Raw genomic sequence first — 13,468 nt, forward strand, 5'->3', positions numbered from 1 at the left:
TGGGATCATGACCTGAGCCGAAGGCAGACGCTTAACGACTGAGCCACCCAGGCGCCCCGAGAACATCATATTTTCAATGAAAATGTCTACTTGGTATTTTCATTTGTAAGAAAGAAACTGGTGCTTCTATAAAAAAATTTGGAAACACTTTGCTGAAATGTTGGAACTCTGGAAGTATCCAAAAAAGGGAATATTATGTTCTGTCCCCATGTTTCTAAGTCTTCCCTTCTTTTTTTTTTTAAAGACTTTATCCGAGAGCAAGCGAGCGTGGGGGGAGGGGCAGAGGGAGAAGCAGGCATCCCACTGAGCAGGGAGCCTGATATGGGGCTTGATCTCGGGACTCCGGAAGTCTTCCCTTCTTTATTCCAAAAAGGATTCACTAAATACCAGCTAAACTTTTACAGCACAATTTGAAACTGAGAAATTGCAGTTATGCATTTAATTGAAGTGGAAGCCTTGAACCACAAGAGGGAGCTATTGTCATATGCTAGATTATGAACTTTTTTAAAAATATTTTCTTCTGTAACAGTAAGATTTTCCACTTTAAGCAGCTATTTAAAAATAAATATCAGATTTTGTTAATAAATGTATATCATGCTTAAGTACAAAAGTAAGGAAGTAAATGCTTTTCTTAAAATTTTCTAGGCATCAGAAAATTGGGTCAGTTTTTCTTTTAGCCCTTGAAATGTAAGAGCAGAAAGTGACTTTATTCAACTAGTGCTTTCAGATTACGTATAGGTATTTAGCTAGCGTGAAAGATGTTATGCTTGTCAGTAAAAGGGGTAAGTTTTCACTAAAATTTCACTAGGTTGAGAAAATTACCACCAAGGTAATACTGTCCTTGATGAAATTGAACATACATATGTGGGTTTCACTCAGAACAAAACACACTTGGAAATTGGCAACTGAGTTTGAAGGCGATTGTGTATTTCAATAAAACATGTCACATGCAGTGTATTAACATATGTCAAATGGGAAACAAATAGGAACATTTGCCCCTTCTGCCAAATCTACCAGTGGTGATTTATTTTTATATGGAAAAATGACAGTTCACAGCTTCACTGGTTTCTTCCTTTTCTTTCCATATGGAAATGATTACTTTTTTGCTGTTTTTCTTATCAACTGTTGCTATGATTTAAAATACTGAGCCATATCTTATTTCTAAGGAATGTGAAAAGTGGTCTGTTCAGCCACTAAAGGCACACCCCTCTGCTGCATTTTGTTAACCCAAGTATACTTGAAAAATAATCAGATAATGATTTTTACAAAATAAAGTTAAAAGTAATGGTTTTACACTGAAGACATCCAAAGACTGAAACAACTTCCCAAACTGAACTAGCATTAATGAAGATCCGGAGCTTACCAGGGGTTAAGCTGATTCTGAGGAACCTGCTAGAAGTGAAGCTTAAAGAAAGTTGTAAATCACTTTATATTTAAGAAAGGAATTCATGAGGTACCAGTGGGGACAAGTTTATTTCTAATTTGTCAACTCATGAAATCAATGGCAGGTGAATATTAGAAGAAAGCCCCAGTTAGACACAGCTCTGGGTCCATTCACTTATATGAGTAGAGCCTTTTTTATGATCCACAACTGCATTATTTGATGTGTGTGAATACCTAAATATTTGCAGACTTGTTTTAAAACATTTAGATGAAAAAATTTTTTTTTCTGTTTGGAGTAACATAAAATTTTTGCTGTTAGAGTTGTGATTTAACTTTAACACAAAGGGGATGCCAAAGCTTCAAGATAGGGGGTGTAACTGGAAATGTACTTTGTGTAGAGAAAACGGCCGATCAGCCAGGGCAACATTAGGATCATAACTTCCTGGGCATACAGATCCAGAAGCTTTGAACTTGAAATATCTTAGATTACTGGGTAACTGGAGTACTATGTTGTCACTCACATTTCTCCCAGAGCCCACACACACTCCCTGTAGGCAGTAACGAAGTGTAAATTCAAACTGCTTATTTTTAAGCCTCTTCACTCCTTCATTTGTGCTTTTGTCAAGAGTTCTTTAAGCGGTGGAACCTGTTTCTTCCCATTCATTCCCTCTTGCTTCTAGCTTTGCCCCTGCCTACAAGATCCAGTCAATCTGCAACATCTTTCTCCTTTATTTAACCTGTCACTTAGACCTTAGCCAACATATCCACGATTCACTGTTCTCAGGTAATTCATTCATTCCATCAATATCTAGTCAGTGCCAGGCACTGACTTAAAGGGGTTAAGACCACATAGTCTAAGTGAAGAAGCTTACAGTGTAGCTAAGTTTCTTTGAATGTCTTTTTCTTTTTTTTTCTTTTTTTTTTTTTTAAAGATTTTGTTTATTTATTTGACAGAGACACAGTGAGAGAGGGAACACAAGCAGGGGGAGTGAGAGAGGGAGAAGCAGGCTTCCCGCGGAGCAGGGAGCCCGATGTGGGGCTTGATCCCAGGACCCTGGGATCATGACCCGAGCTGAAGGCAGACGCTTAACGACTGAGCCACCCAGGCGCCCCATGAATGTCTTTTTCTTTTTAAGATTTTATTTATTTGACAGAGAGAGACACAGCAAGAAAGGGAACACAAGCAGGGGGAGTGGGAGAGGGAGAAGCAGGCTTCCCGCTGAGCAGGGAGCCCGATGCAGGGCTCGATCCCAGGACGCTGGGACCATGACCTGAGCCGAAGGCAGACACTTAACGACTGAGCCACCCAGGCGCCCCTTTCTTTGAATGTCTTGATGCTCCAGTCCTAGATTCCTCATTATTGGTTATTTTCCCCATGTCCATGTTCCACTTTTTTACAGGGAAGATGTAATACAGGGAACAATGAGCTCGGAGTTCTAGTCTGGGCTTTACATTGGTCTGAAAGGCCTCCTCCCTGGCTCTGGAGACTATTCTGCGGGGTACATACCAATGATTCTTCTGACCGCCATGTTTATCACACTTGAATTCCTGTCCAAAATTTTGTTTTAAAACATGCTCCATATGTTCCTATCACAGTATTCTCTCCCCATGAGCCCAAGGTTTGGCAGTCAACCCTCTCTTGCTCTTCAACCTACCTACCAAATACGGCTTTACTCACTAACTTGTCATTTTTGGCAGATAATCAGTTATTTAAGAGATGTCTGCTTGGGGCGCCTGGGTGGCTCAGTTGGTTAAGCAACTGCCTTCGGCTCAGGTCATGATCCTGGAGTCCCTGGATCGAGTCCCGCATCGGGCTCCCTGCTCAGCAGGAAGTCTGCTTCTCCCTCTGACCCTCCCCCCTCTCATGCTCTCTCTCTCTATCTCATTCTCTCTCTCAAATAAATAAATAAAATATTTTTTAAAAAAGATGTCTGCTCATCTTTATCAATCACACTGTTTCCTATGGGTTTTAGGGATGTGAGCTAAAAAATCTGGCTTTACGTATTTAACTAAATACCTTCCTACTCCTGTACTCTGAAATGTTTCGGATGATGCAATGTCAGCCTTATTAATAAATGGAATCCCACTTCCACTAGCCAGAATGCTTGCACAAGAATTTAAGATGAACAGGGGCGCCGGGGTGGCTCAGTCGTTAAGCGTCTGCCTTCAGCTCGGGTCATGATCCCGGGGTCCTGGGATCGAGCCCCACATCAAGCTCCCTGCTCAGCGGGAAGCCTGCTTCTCCCTCTCCCACTCCCCCTGCTTGTGTTCCCTCTCTCACTGTGTCTCCATCTGTCAAATAAATAAAATCTTTTAAAAAAAAGAATTTAAGATAAACAGTGTAAGTATTTCCAGTTTCTGGGCAACACAGTGTGGGGTCAGTGTTGTAGAAGTTATGGCATTTAAGGGAGAAGAGGGAAAAGAGAAAATCCCAATAACTGAGATCCCAGGCAGCCAGTGACACAGGAAGAAATGAAAAGGAAGGTTAATGATGCGCCCCCCTCCAGCCCCCAAGAGCCGCTTACAAGCAGAGAATAGCTTACAAGCATATTAAGAAAAAGACTTGATGGTTCTGAATTATGGATTTTACCTAAAGATGAAAAATCTAAGAATAGCTTAAAAGAATAGCTTAAAAAGGAACAGGAAGCTAAATAACGTGTCATTTAGCAAATAATTCTCTTACCTGAATTTATCTCCTTTGCTAATGATGGAGCCGATAAGATGAATACTTTCGTGGCTTGTCTAATTATTTACATTGGGAGTACACAAAAATTCAAAGATTCCGTACCTGTGCTGTCCAGTAAGGTAGCCATTAGCCACACGCGGCTCGCGCTGTAAGTATAAAATACACATTGGATCTTGAAGACAGTATGAATAAAAGAATGTACAATATAAATATTTTTAATTGTTGAAATGATATTGTGGACGTATTTAGTTAGATTCTTTGAATTGGTATTTTTTGTTTCTTTTTACATTTTTTTTTTTAAAGATTTTATTTATCCAGGGGCGCCTGGGTGGCTCAGTCGTTAAGCGTCTGCCTTCGGCTCAGGTCATGATCCCAGGGTCCTGGGATCGAGTCCCTCATTGGGCTCCCTGCTCAGCGGGAAGCCTGCTTCTCTCTCTTCCACTCCCCCTGCTTGTGTTCCCTCTCTCGCTGTGTCTGTTGAAAAAGTAAGTAAAATCTTTAAAAAAAAATTTTTTTTTATTTATCCATTTGACAGGGAGCGAGCACAAGCAGGGGAGCATCAGGCAGAGGGAGAGGGAGAAGCAGGCTCCCCGCTGAGCAGGGAGCCCGGGACCAGTCGCCTAAGGACTAAGCCACCCAGGTGCCCCTCTTATTACATTTTAAAATGGAGCTACTAAAGTTTTAAAATTAGATATATGGCTTGAATTATATATATATATTTTTTAAGATTTTATTTATTTGACAGAGGCAGCTAGAGAGGGAACACAAGCAGGCGGAGTAGGGGAGGGAGAAGCAGGCTTCCCGCTGAGCAGGGAGCCCGATTCGGGGCTCAATTCCAGGACCCTGGGATCATGACCTAAGCCGAAGGCAGATGCTCAACGACTGAGCCACCCAGGCGCCCGAATTATATTTCTATTGGACAGGGATATTCTAGACATTTCAGGACCAAAGGCCTGGGAACTATAGAAAAGGGAGCTGAACAAAGCTTGTCCTTATTAGGTGAGAGGTCATGGGAACATGATAGTAAGAAACATGACATAAGGCAAAAGATGGGAGTTTCCTTTTTGGAAAAAAAAAAAAAAAAGACAAGTTAAGCTCATGTGAACGGTATGAAAAAGGCAGGATGTGAGCTTAACTCAACAAACATCCATTAACCACCTGCAAGGAAAGACAGCGCTAGGAGAGGCAGATTTTAAAAATGAGTTAAACCTGCCTCTGTCCTTAAGGGGTTTACCATTTGATATATTCTTTGCTGCAAACATATGCCTGGCTCATGGTAGAGATTATAGATTAATACAAATGTCTAAAAAACTATGGAAGAGACGAAAAGCTGCAAAACTAGAAGCACAAAGTCCATTAAAGCTCACTTATTATCAACAGATCTCATAGCAGATAAAACTGAGGACCTGGAAATACAAATATAATTAAAAATATTTGGTCTTGGGGTGCCTGGGTGGCTCAGTCGGTTAAGCATTTGCCTTTAGTTCAGGTCATGATCCCAGGATCCTGGGATTGAGCCCCACATCGGGCTCCCTGCTCAGTGCGGAGCCTGCTTGTCCCTCTGCTTGTGCCCCCACCGCCATGCTCTCTCTCTCTCTTCTCTTTCTTGCTCTCAAATAAATAAAATCTTCAAAATTTCTTTTGTTTTTTTGTCTCTGTGCCATCTTATACAACTAAGAGCCATTTAAAACAGTATAAACTCGGGGCGCCTGGGTGGCTCAGTCGTTGGGCGTCTGCCTTCGGCTCAGGTCATGATCCCAGAGTCCTGGGATCGCCCCTGCATCGGGCTCTCTGCTCTGCGGGAAGCCTGCTTCTCCCTCTCCCACTCCCCCTGCTTGTGTTCCTGCTCTCGCTGTCTCTCTCTGTCAAATAAATAAAATCTTAAAAAAAAATAAAACAATATAAACTTAATATATTGAGAATGAAGAAATGCCTTTGTTTGTAAGTCCTTGCCTAAAATCTAAAGCCCTAGTCCCAGAATTCCAAGCCTTCTAAAGTTCAGCACTCCCACTGTTCCCCTTTACATATGCGGCAGTAGCCAAGACAAACGGAAATGGCTGTTAAATATTAACGAAAAACACGGATTTGTTTAATTTTGTTCAGTAAGGACAGGGACGGAGCAGTGTATCACTGACTTGAAGATAAGAGACATGACCCAGTGATTCTGGCTGCCCCTGCTTTGCCCCCACTGCCAGCCCCCAAGACCAAGGAGAATGGGAAGCTCAGAGCATTTTTTGAACAGTCCTGAAAGGATACACACTAAATTTCATAGTAATTTCTTTGGGGGAGTATCTTTCTCAGATTTCCTTTTTATGCTATGCATTTCTTTTGCTTGCATCTTTCTAAAGCAAACTCTTTGCCCAATGTGGGGCTCAAATTCATGACCCAAAGATCAAGAGTCGGATGCTCTTCCGACTGAGGCAGCCAGGCACCGGCATATTTTTATTTTATTTTTTAAAAGAATTTATTTGGGGGGCGCCTGGGTGGCTCAGTTGGTTAAGCATCTGCCTTCAGCTCAGGTCATGATCCCAGGGTCCTGGGACCAAGCCCCACATCGGGCTCCCTGCTCAGCCGGAAGCCTGCTTCTCCCTCTCCCACTCCCCCTGCTTGTGTTCTCTCTCTCGCTGTCTCTCTCTCTCTATTAAATAAAATCTTTAAAAACAACAAAAAAAAGATTTTATTTGGGGTGCCTGGTGGCTCAGTCGTTAAGCGTCTGCCTTCGGCCCAGGTCATGATCCCAGGGTCCTGGGATTGAGCCCCGCATCAGGCTCCCTGCTCAGCAGGAGGCCTGCTTCTCCCTCTCCTACTCCCCCTGCTTGTGTTCCTGCTCTCGCTTTAAAAAAAAAAAAAAAAAGATTTTATTTATTTATTTGACAGACAGCAAGAGAGGGAACACAAGCAGGGGGAGTGGGAGAGGGAGGAGCAGGCTTCCCGCCGATCAGGGAGCTTGATGTGGGACTCGATCCCAGGACCCTGGGATCATGACCTGGGCCGAAGGCAGACGCTTAACGACTGAGCCACCCAGGTGTCCTGGCATATTTTTATTTTAAACAAAGCTTGAAAAACGCAATGTAAAGATAATATAACTCAAATTATTTTTAAAAGGGTGTTAACACCTACAGACAGTTTGAAGAATGAAGGAATAAGTCAAATGAATCAGAAGGCAGTAACAAGGGGTGGAAGTAGTAAGGAGCATCATTGTTCTGTAAACTATCACATAAATAGGTGTAGAAATTACAGGATGCTCCACATACATTCAAGGAACAGGAGGAAGGGGGAAATTAAAGACTAACTTTGGGGTCCTACTATCTCAACATGTCCTTCTAGTGAACATACTATTTCAGGGAACACTAGTAAATATTTCTCACACACACAAACACAGTCTGGGAGCAGCCTAAAAAGTATACTGAAAAGTAGGAAAGCTTTTGTATCTGAAAGAATTTTTTTTTTTAAGAGTTTTTATTTATTTATTTGACAGAGAGAGACACAGTGAGAAAGGGAACACAAGCAGGGGGAGTGAGAGAGGGAGAAGCAGGCCTCCCACTGAGTAGGGAGCTCAATGCTGGGCTCGATCCCAGGACCCCGGAATCATGACCTGAGCCGAAGGCAGACGCTTAACAACTGAGTCACCCAGGCACCCCCTGAAAGAACTTTTTAGGATTTTTTTACTTTTAAGTAATCTCTCCACCCAAGTGGGCTTGAACCCACAACCCCAAGATCAAGAGCCACATGCTCCACCTACTGAGTCAGCTAGGCATCCCTTATGTAGTTTGAGACACTTTTTTGTCTTTATTTCATTTTTAAGATTTCATTTATCAGAGAGAGAGAGTGCATGAGCACAAGCAAGGGGGGAGGCAGAGGGAGAGGGAGAAGCAGGCTTCCCGCTGAGCACGGAGCCCGATGCGGGGCTCAATCCCAGGACCCTGGGATCATGACCTGAGCCGAAGGCAGACGCTTAACCGACTGAGCCACCCAGGGGCCCCGAGACATTTTTTGTCTTTAAAAGTAATCTCTACACCCAACATGGGGCTTGAAATCACAACTGTAAGATCAAGAGTAAGATGCTCTACCGACTGAGCCAGCCAGACGCCCCTGTGTGAAAGAACTTTTTATTTCCTCCTTGCAGAGACCAGGAATGTCTTTTATGCTCCAATGGATTCTTTATGTTTGAAGAAGGAAATGTAGAGCATCTGAAAATTTCTTTGATCTCTGTTTTTTTAAAAGCACTATTTTCAGCTTCCTTTTCTCTTCTGAAATTGTGCAAAGCACTCCCACATACATGCTTTTACTAGATAGGCATCTCATTACATCTGATTCCATCAGAAAGCCAGGAACAGTGACACCCCAATTCTCCCAGGCTTCAAAAATTGCATACCCACCTGAGAGCAGAATACTAGAGTTTTGTACCTCTCTTCTCCAGCAGAGGATCATACACAAGTTAAACTCTCCTTCTGAACTCTGCTGCTCCTGGTGAGTGGTATAATTGTGGTCATATGTCATTGGTTCTGGACTCCTAGGCAGCCAACTTCAATAAGCATACCTCATTTATTGAAACATGTAAACAACCCCAGCACCAAAGCAGCCAAATGGAAAGCCGCCTTGACCACGTGCTCTAGAAGGTGTAATAAAGCCATGATTCTGCCTTTTGGCTTGACAAAGGCAGCTGGGAGGATGCCCTCATACTTACTTGAGAATACTTAGGACATCTGGGTTCTAGGTGGCTGCCACTGCTGGAATCTTGGACTCCAGTAGAAATATACAGGAAATCACATTGCCAAACTTTTCTCCTTATAAAGACAATCTGTCCAGGAATTACCATCCTCCCAGTTCTCATAGGGAGGAGCCATTCATTAAGCAAGCAGGATACAACCGGGGTGAGGAATTTTAAAGCAGCTTCCTGTGGCCACAAGGTCTGGTTACAGTGCCATCTTTTTAAGAACAGTGCTACATAACAAGGCTTAGACGATCACTTATGGGAAAGTACAAAGGACATATTCCTCTAGAGAATTCTCTGAAAAAGTCCAGTTTGTTCTGTGACTGAAGTCACAGAGTGGTCTAACGGATAGCACATTCACAAGTCCAGGAGTTAGAAACCCTGAGATACAGACCCATGGTGGGACCCTCCATCCTACTGGGCGGTACCTTCCTTCTGTATGTTCAGAACAGACCACCATTTCTCTCGCTCTCGAATTTGCTCCTCCTCCTGTACTCCTGGCCTGGTGATGGATCAGCACTCTGTCTTCTCAGGTTCTTGGGTTCCTTCTTGACCTCCGCTCCACTTCCTCTACTGCAGCCTTGCCTAGCCCCCTGTTACCTTGATTCCGGTGGCCTCTCCTGTCCGCCTTTGCATGTCCACCGCTCCTTCACCTGGACTGCGAAGGTCACCCAGCAGACAGTGAGCTTACCGAGTGCCAGGCCCAGGGCAAACAATGGAGAGCACAAGGGCCTGCCCTGACAGGGCTTATTCTTGTGGAGGTGACAGCAATAACAAGAAAACAGAGAAACTACTTGTGAGTTATGCAGGTGCTTTAAAGGATACAAAATGGGGCTAAGGCAAAGAATAAGAGGTGGGGGGACTGACTTTAGGTGGCTTCTTGGGTCTTGTCTCTTCTTCTCTCCACCCGACAGAGCTCTCCTCTTTGTGCTTCCTGCTGTCTCACAGGGCTTTCTCTGGCTGGACTTCCCTCTCCTCACCCTAGCTGGCAAGTCAAATGCCACATCCTCATGAAACCTTTCCTGATCCTTCCTAGTCAGCCATTCTCATCCTCTCCTCAGTTCTTTTCTTAGCCATAGGCTTCACCTTGCATTGTAGTTATCTGCATAGATGCATAATACCCCTAAGAAGACTCTATGCTCCTAGAGGGAGATGACCCCCTCTAGTGACCTAGCATTGTCTCTTCCCCACAGTACCTTAAACCTATAGAAATTTAAAAAGCAAATTTAAAAATGCCTCCTCCCCTCCACCCCCCCAATGTGGCTAATGCCACTTTTGGCTCTATTTCATAGAGGCTGTTGTGAAGATCAAATAAAATTTAACATGTGAAAGTGCTTTGAAAGAGAAAAAAAGGTCTGTACAAATAGAAATTGCTTTGTAATCATAATTATAGCAAACACCACTCTGGGAACCTGCCCACACAGGATGGCTAAGAATGGAGCTGGCTTTTCCAACCTTGTTATATAGGGAAGCACAAAGACTGCTCATCTATTTAAATGGCAAAACTTTTAAGGCTGTGGGCTTGATTTTCATTGTCTCTTTCTCCATTACCTACTTGTGATCACAAGATCAAATAAGTATGTAGACAACAAACATGCTTGGACTTTTGTACTGGATGTTTCTGGAGAACTGAATGTTTAAAAGCCAGAATGCCTAGGTTTGAATCCCTTTCCTGCATCCTTGCTTCCTATACCCAACTACTAAATTCTCTACCTTAATTTTCTCATGGGGTTGTTGTAAGGATTTCAATATTCAACATACAAAACAGCACTGAAAACAGTGCCTGGTACAAAGTGAGCAAACAGTCATTATCACGGTTACAGTAATCCACTGTACTTCCTGGAAAAGGGCACAGCAGAGGAGGTTCCTGGGAGCTAATCTTGACTGCTGGTGTAACATGGTTGTGGGCAGAGAATATATCATAGAAGGGACATGGGAGTTGAAAGGGGCTGATACAATGGTCAGAATGGAGCAGAGGTATCTGAAGAGCCTCAAGAGCGTGGCCACTGTGAGGTTAGGCAGAGAAGTCTGGCTGCTCTAAGAGGTTTAGGCCAGTCACTCAAGAGAAAGGACCTCTCAAGAGGCTGGGAGGTGCATTAAAAAAACAAAAGGCAGAGAAAGGCATCCTCTCATTTTTAGCTTTCATTTTTTTTTTTTTTTTTTTAACTAATGAAAAGAGGTTGAGAACAACACAGTTCTTGGGGTGACTGGTGCACCAGGCTTCCACTGCTAAGAGGAATGAACCTGAGCTCTTTGTGGCCAAAGAGAGAGACAAAAGTCATCTGAACAGTCATTTCCCACCTTCAAGGAAAGGCAGAAGCATCTCTCTTCAAATCTCAAACTGCCTTACTCCACGGAAATTTTTTTTCCCCCATTGGAAACAGGCTGGAACACAATTAAGCAATACTGTCGGGTTGGGTCAGTCAAAAGCGCCTGAAGGAAAAAGCTGCTCATGCTCTAACCTCCTAAAGGGGATACACAGCAACAAAGGGAAACGGCACATTTAGGATGAGGTGGGGGGAGAGAAATGTGGCCTACAGACGCCTCCTTCCCAGAACAAGGCCTCTCCACAAGGCTTTATTTAGGTGGAAGGCCATCAAATCAAGTTGCACATACTCACCCCCTTGGAAACTCTTAAAAGAAGGCAGTGCCTGTTAGCTTAGATAGATGGCCTGGGGTCCCTTAGTCAAAGATGCCCAGAATAAGTCAGAGCCTTCCCCTCAAGAATTCAGGAATGTGGTTTCCAATGCAAATAAAGACTACATTGTAGAAATCCTGCTGGAGTGCATCCAAGCCCTCCCTCTGTCCTTTGAGTCATTTGGAAATAGTTAACAAACGGGTTGAACACCTGGGCTGATTACCCCTGACGGGGATTTCCAGACTCTATCCTGTAAAGTCATCTCCTCCCCTCCCAAAGCAACTCTGTTCCTCCCTCTCTGAGCTGTGCCCTAAAGATTCCCAATGTTCTGATCCAAGGCTTCCTAAGTTAGAGCAGCAACTGCCACTGACACAAAAGAAACAAGGAGCCAAGCAACTTTGTGCTTTTTAAAAAAGTTTATTTTAAATTAAAAGGAACAGATGTCCAATGTTTCAAAAAGCCACACATTTGTGGATTTGGCTGACAAACCATCTAAGCTGCATTTCGTTTCTGTTCCCATCGAGTCAGCCAGCCACTTACAACTGACTCATGCTGGGCCACAGTTTGGGCCCGTCTCCCAACTACAGAATTAGAATCCCAGATCTCAAATGAATCCAGGGTGTTTGGGTGGAGAGCGGGGGCCATCTAAAATAAAATTTTTCTTTTAATTTAGTAGTATCAACACCCACACAGCAAACTGTGCAAGGCTAGTAGGTCAAAGAGAATGAGCAAACAGTTGGCACCTGTCCATCCCAGCACCACACAATTCTAAAGGCAACGAGTAAGCAGCTGTCCAGAACAGGTTTTTATTATAATCTCTTTTATGGGTACTGGTTAAATATGCAAATACATGTAGGTTATTTGCTGCAGTTCAAGGCCTCACCCCCAAGGCAAACGCATTACCTCAGGTGAACTCCTGGCCTTGAGAAGGGCAGGAACCTAACACCCTGACTACCAGACACAAATGACTCAATGGCTTTTAGAATTTTCAAGTACATTATGTGCTTTTCTTGTCTTAGAGAATAAAGGAACAAACATTTCAGATGCAACAGTTTTGCTTAGCATTTCATTTACCATGTTTTATGAATACCAGAGAAGCTTTGATCAATGTCAATTACAAATGGAATGTTACTTGGCTTTCAAAATGGCTATTAAACGCCTGCTTAGGGGCGCCTGGCTGGCTCAGTCAGTGGAGCATTGAGACTCTTGATCTCGGGGTAGTGAGTTCGAGCCCCATACTGGGCGTGGAGCCTACTTAAAAAGAAATTCCTGCTTAGGTTGTTTTAACTTTTTGTGAGCACATTAAATCACTAATTTTTTATGAATAAAATAATCCAACTTTGTTTTTCTAACAAAAATGAGACTTTTAGGTCTATTGAGGAAAGGTCTTACATGCCAACTTTTTTTTTTTAAACTGCTTTAACTATTTACACCCAGCAAACCTCACTGGATATTCTAGATGGAGCATTTCTAACCAGGTATTAAAAGCAGATATTCCTTTTTCCCTCTACCATGTAGATTTTTTTTTTTAGTATTGTCTTTATAATAAAAACAAATTAGGAGGGGCACCTGGGTGGCTCAGTTGTTAAAGTGTCTGCCTTCGGCTCAGGTCATGATCCCGGGGTCCTGGGATTGAGTCCCACATCAGGCTCCCTGCTCAGCGGGAGGCCTGCTTCTCCCTCTCCCACTCCCCCTGCTTGTGTTCCCTCTCTTGCTGTCTCTCTCTGTCAAATAAATAAAATCTTAAAAAAAAAAAAAATTAGGAAACGTCATTTCAAGTTGATAATGTTAGAAGAGCATTTTCAATTATTTTATAGTAAATTTTGTGTATCTGTGCTTTGTACCTTAAATTGCCTAGCTGGGGGTTTATTTTTAGAATTCAGGTTTTGGTTTTATCAAGTCAACTGGTTCCTTAATATCTGCTTTTCTCTTTACTAATCTTCTGTATCTTGGGTTTGTTTTAACTTCTTTAAACAGAGCATATCTACACCCTAACAAGGGCATACAGGCTAAGAGTATTTAAAAACGTGTATGCTGGGGCGCCTCG

The 13,468-nt window shown here is 43.0% G+C and overlaps 1 long non-coding RNA gene across 2 annotated transcripts in view; it reads right to left on the bottom strand.

The window, feature by feature from the left end:
- Positions 1 to 13,031, bottom strand: part of LOC118024677 — a 32,578-nt gene extending 19,547 nt beyond the window's left edge. Inside the window, exons 1-2 of one of the 2 annotated variants that reach the window (XR_004683168.1) lie at positions 8,449 to 13,031; positions 4,067 to 4,215 (exon numbers count right to left, since the gene is read on the bottom strand). This is a non-coding gene — a long non-coding RNA (uncharacterized LOC118024677). Of the gene's footprint in view, positions 1 to 4,066; positions 4,256 to 8,448 lie in introns of those variants that run through there. The other variant, XR_004683167.1, reaches the window with a different exon arrangement.
- Positions 13,032 to 13,468: the final 437 nt, after the last annotated feature.

Source organism: Mirounga leonina, unplaced genomic scaffold (assembly GCF_011800145.1).
Source record: "Mirounga leonina isolate KUSES-001 unplaced genomic scaffold, KU_Mleo_1.0 Mir_200, whole genome shotgun sequence".
Lineage (NCBI taxonomy): Eukaryota > Metazoa > Chordata > Mammalia > Carnivora > Phocidae > Mirounga > Mirounga leonina.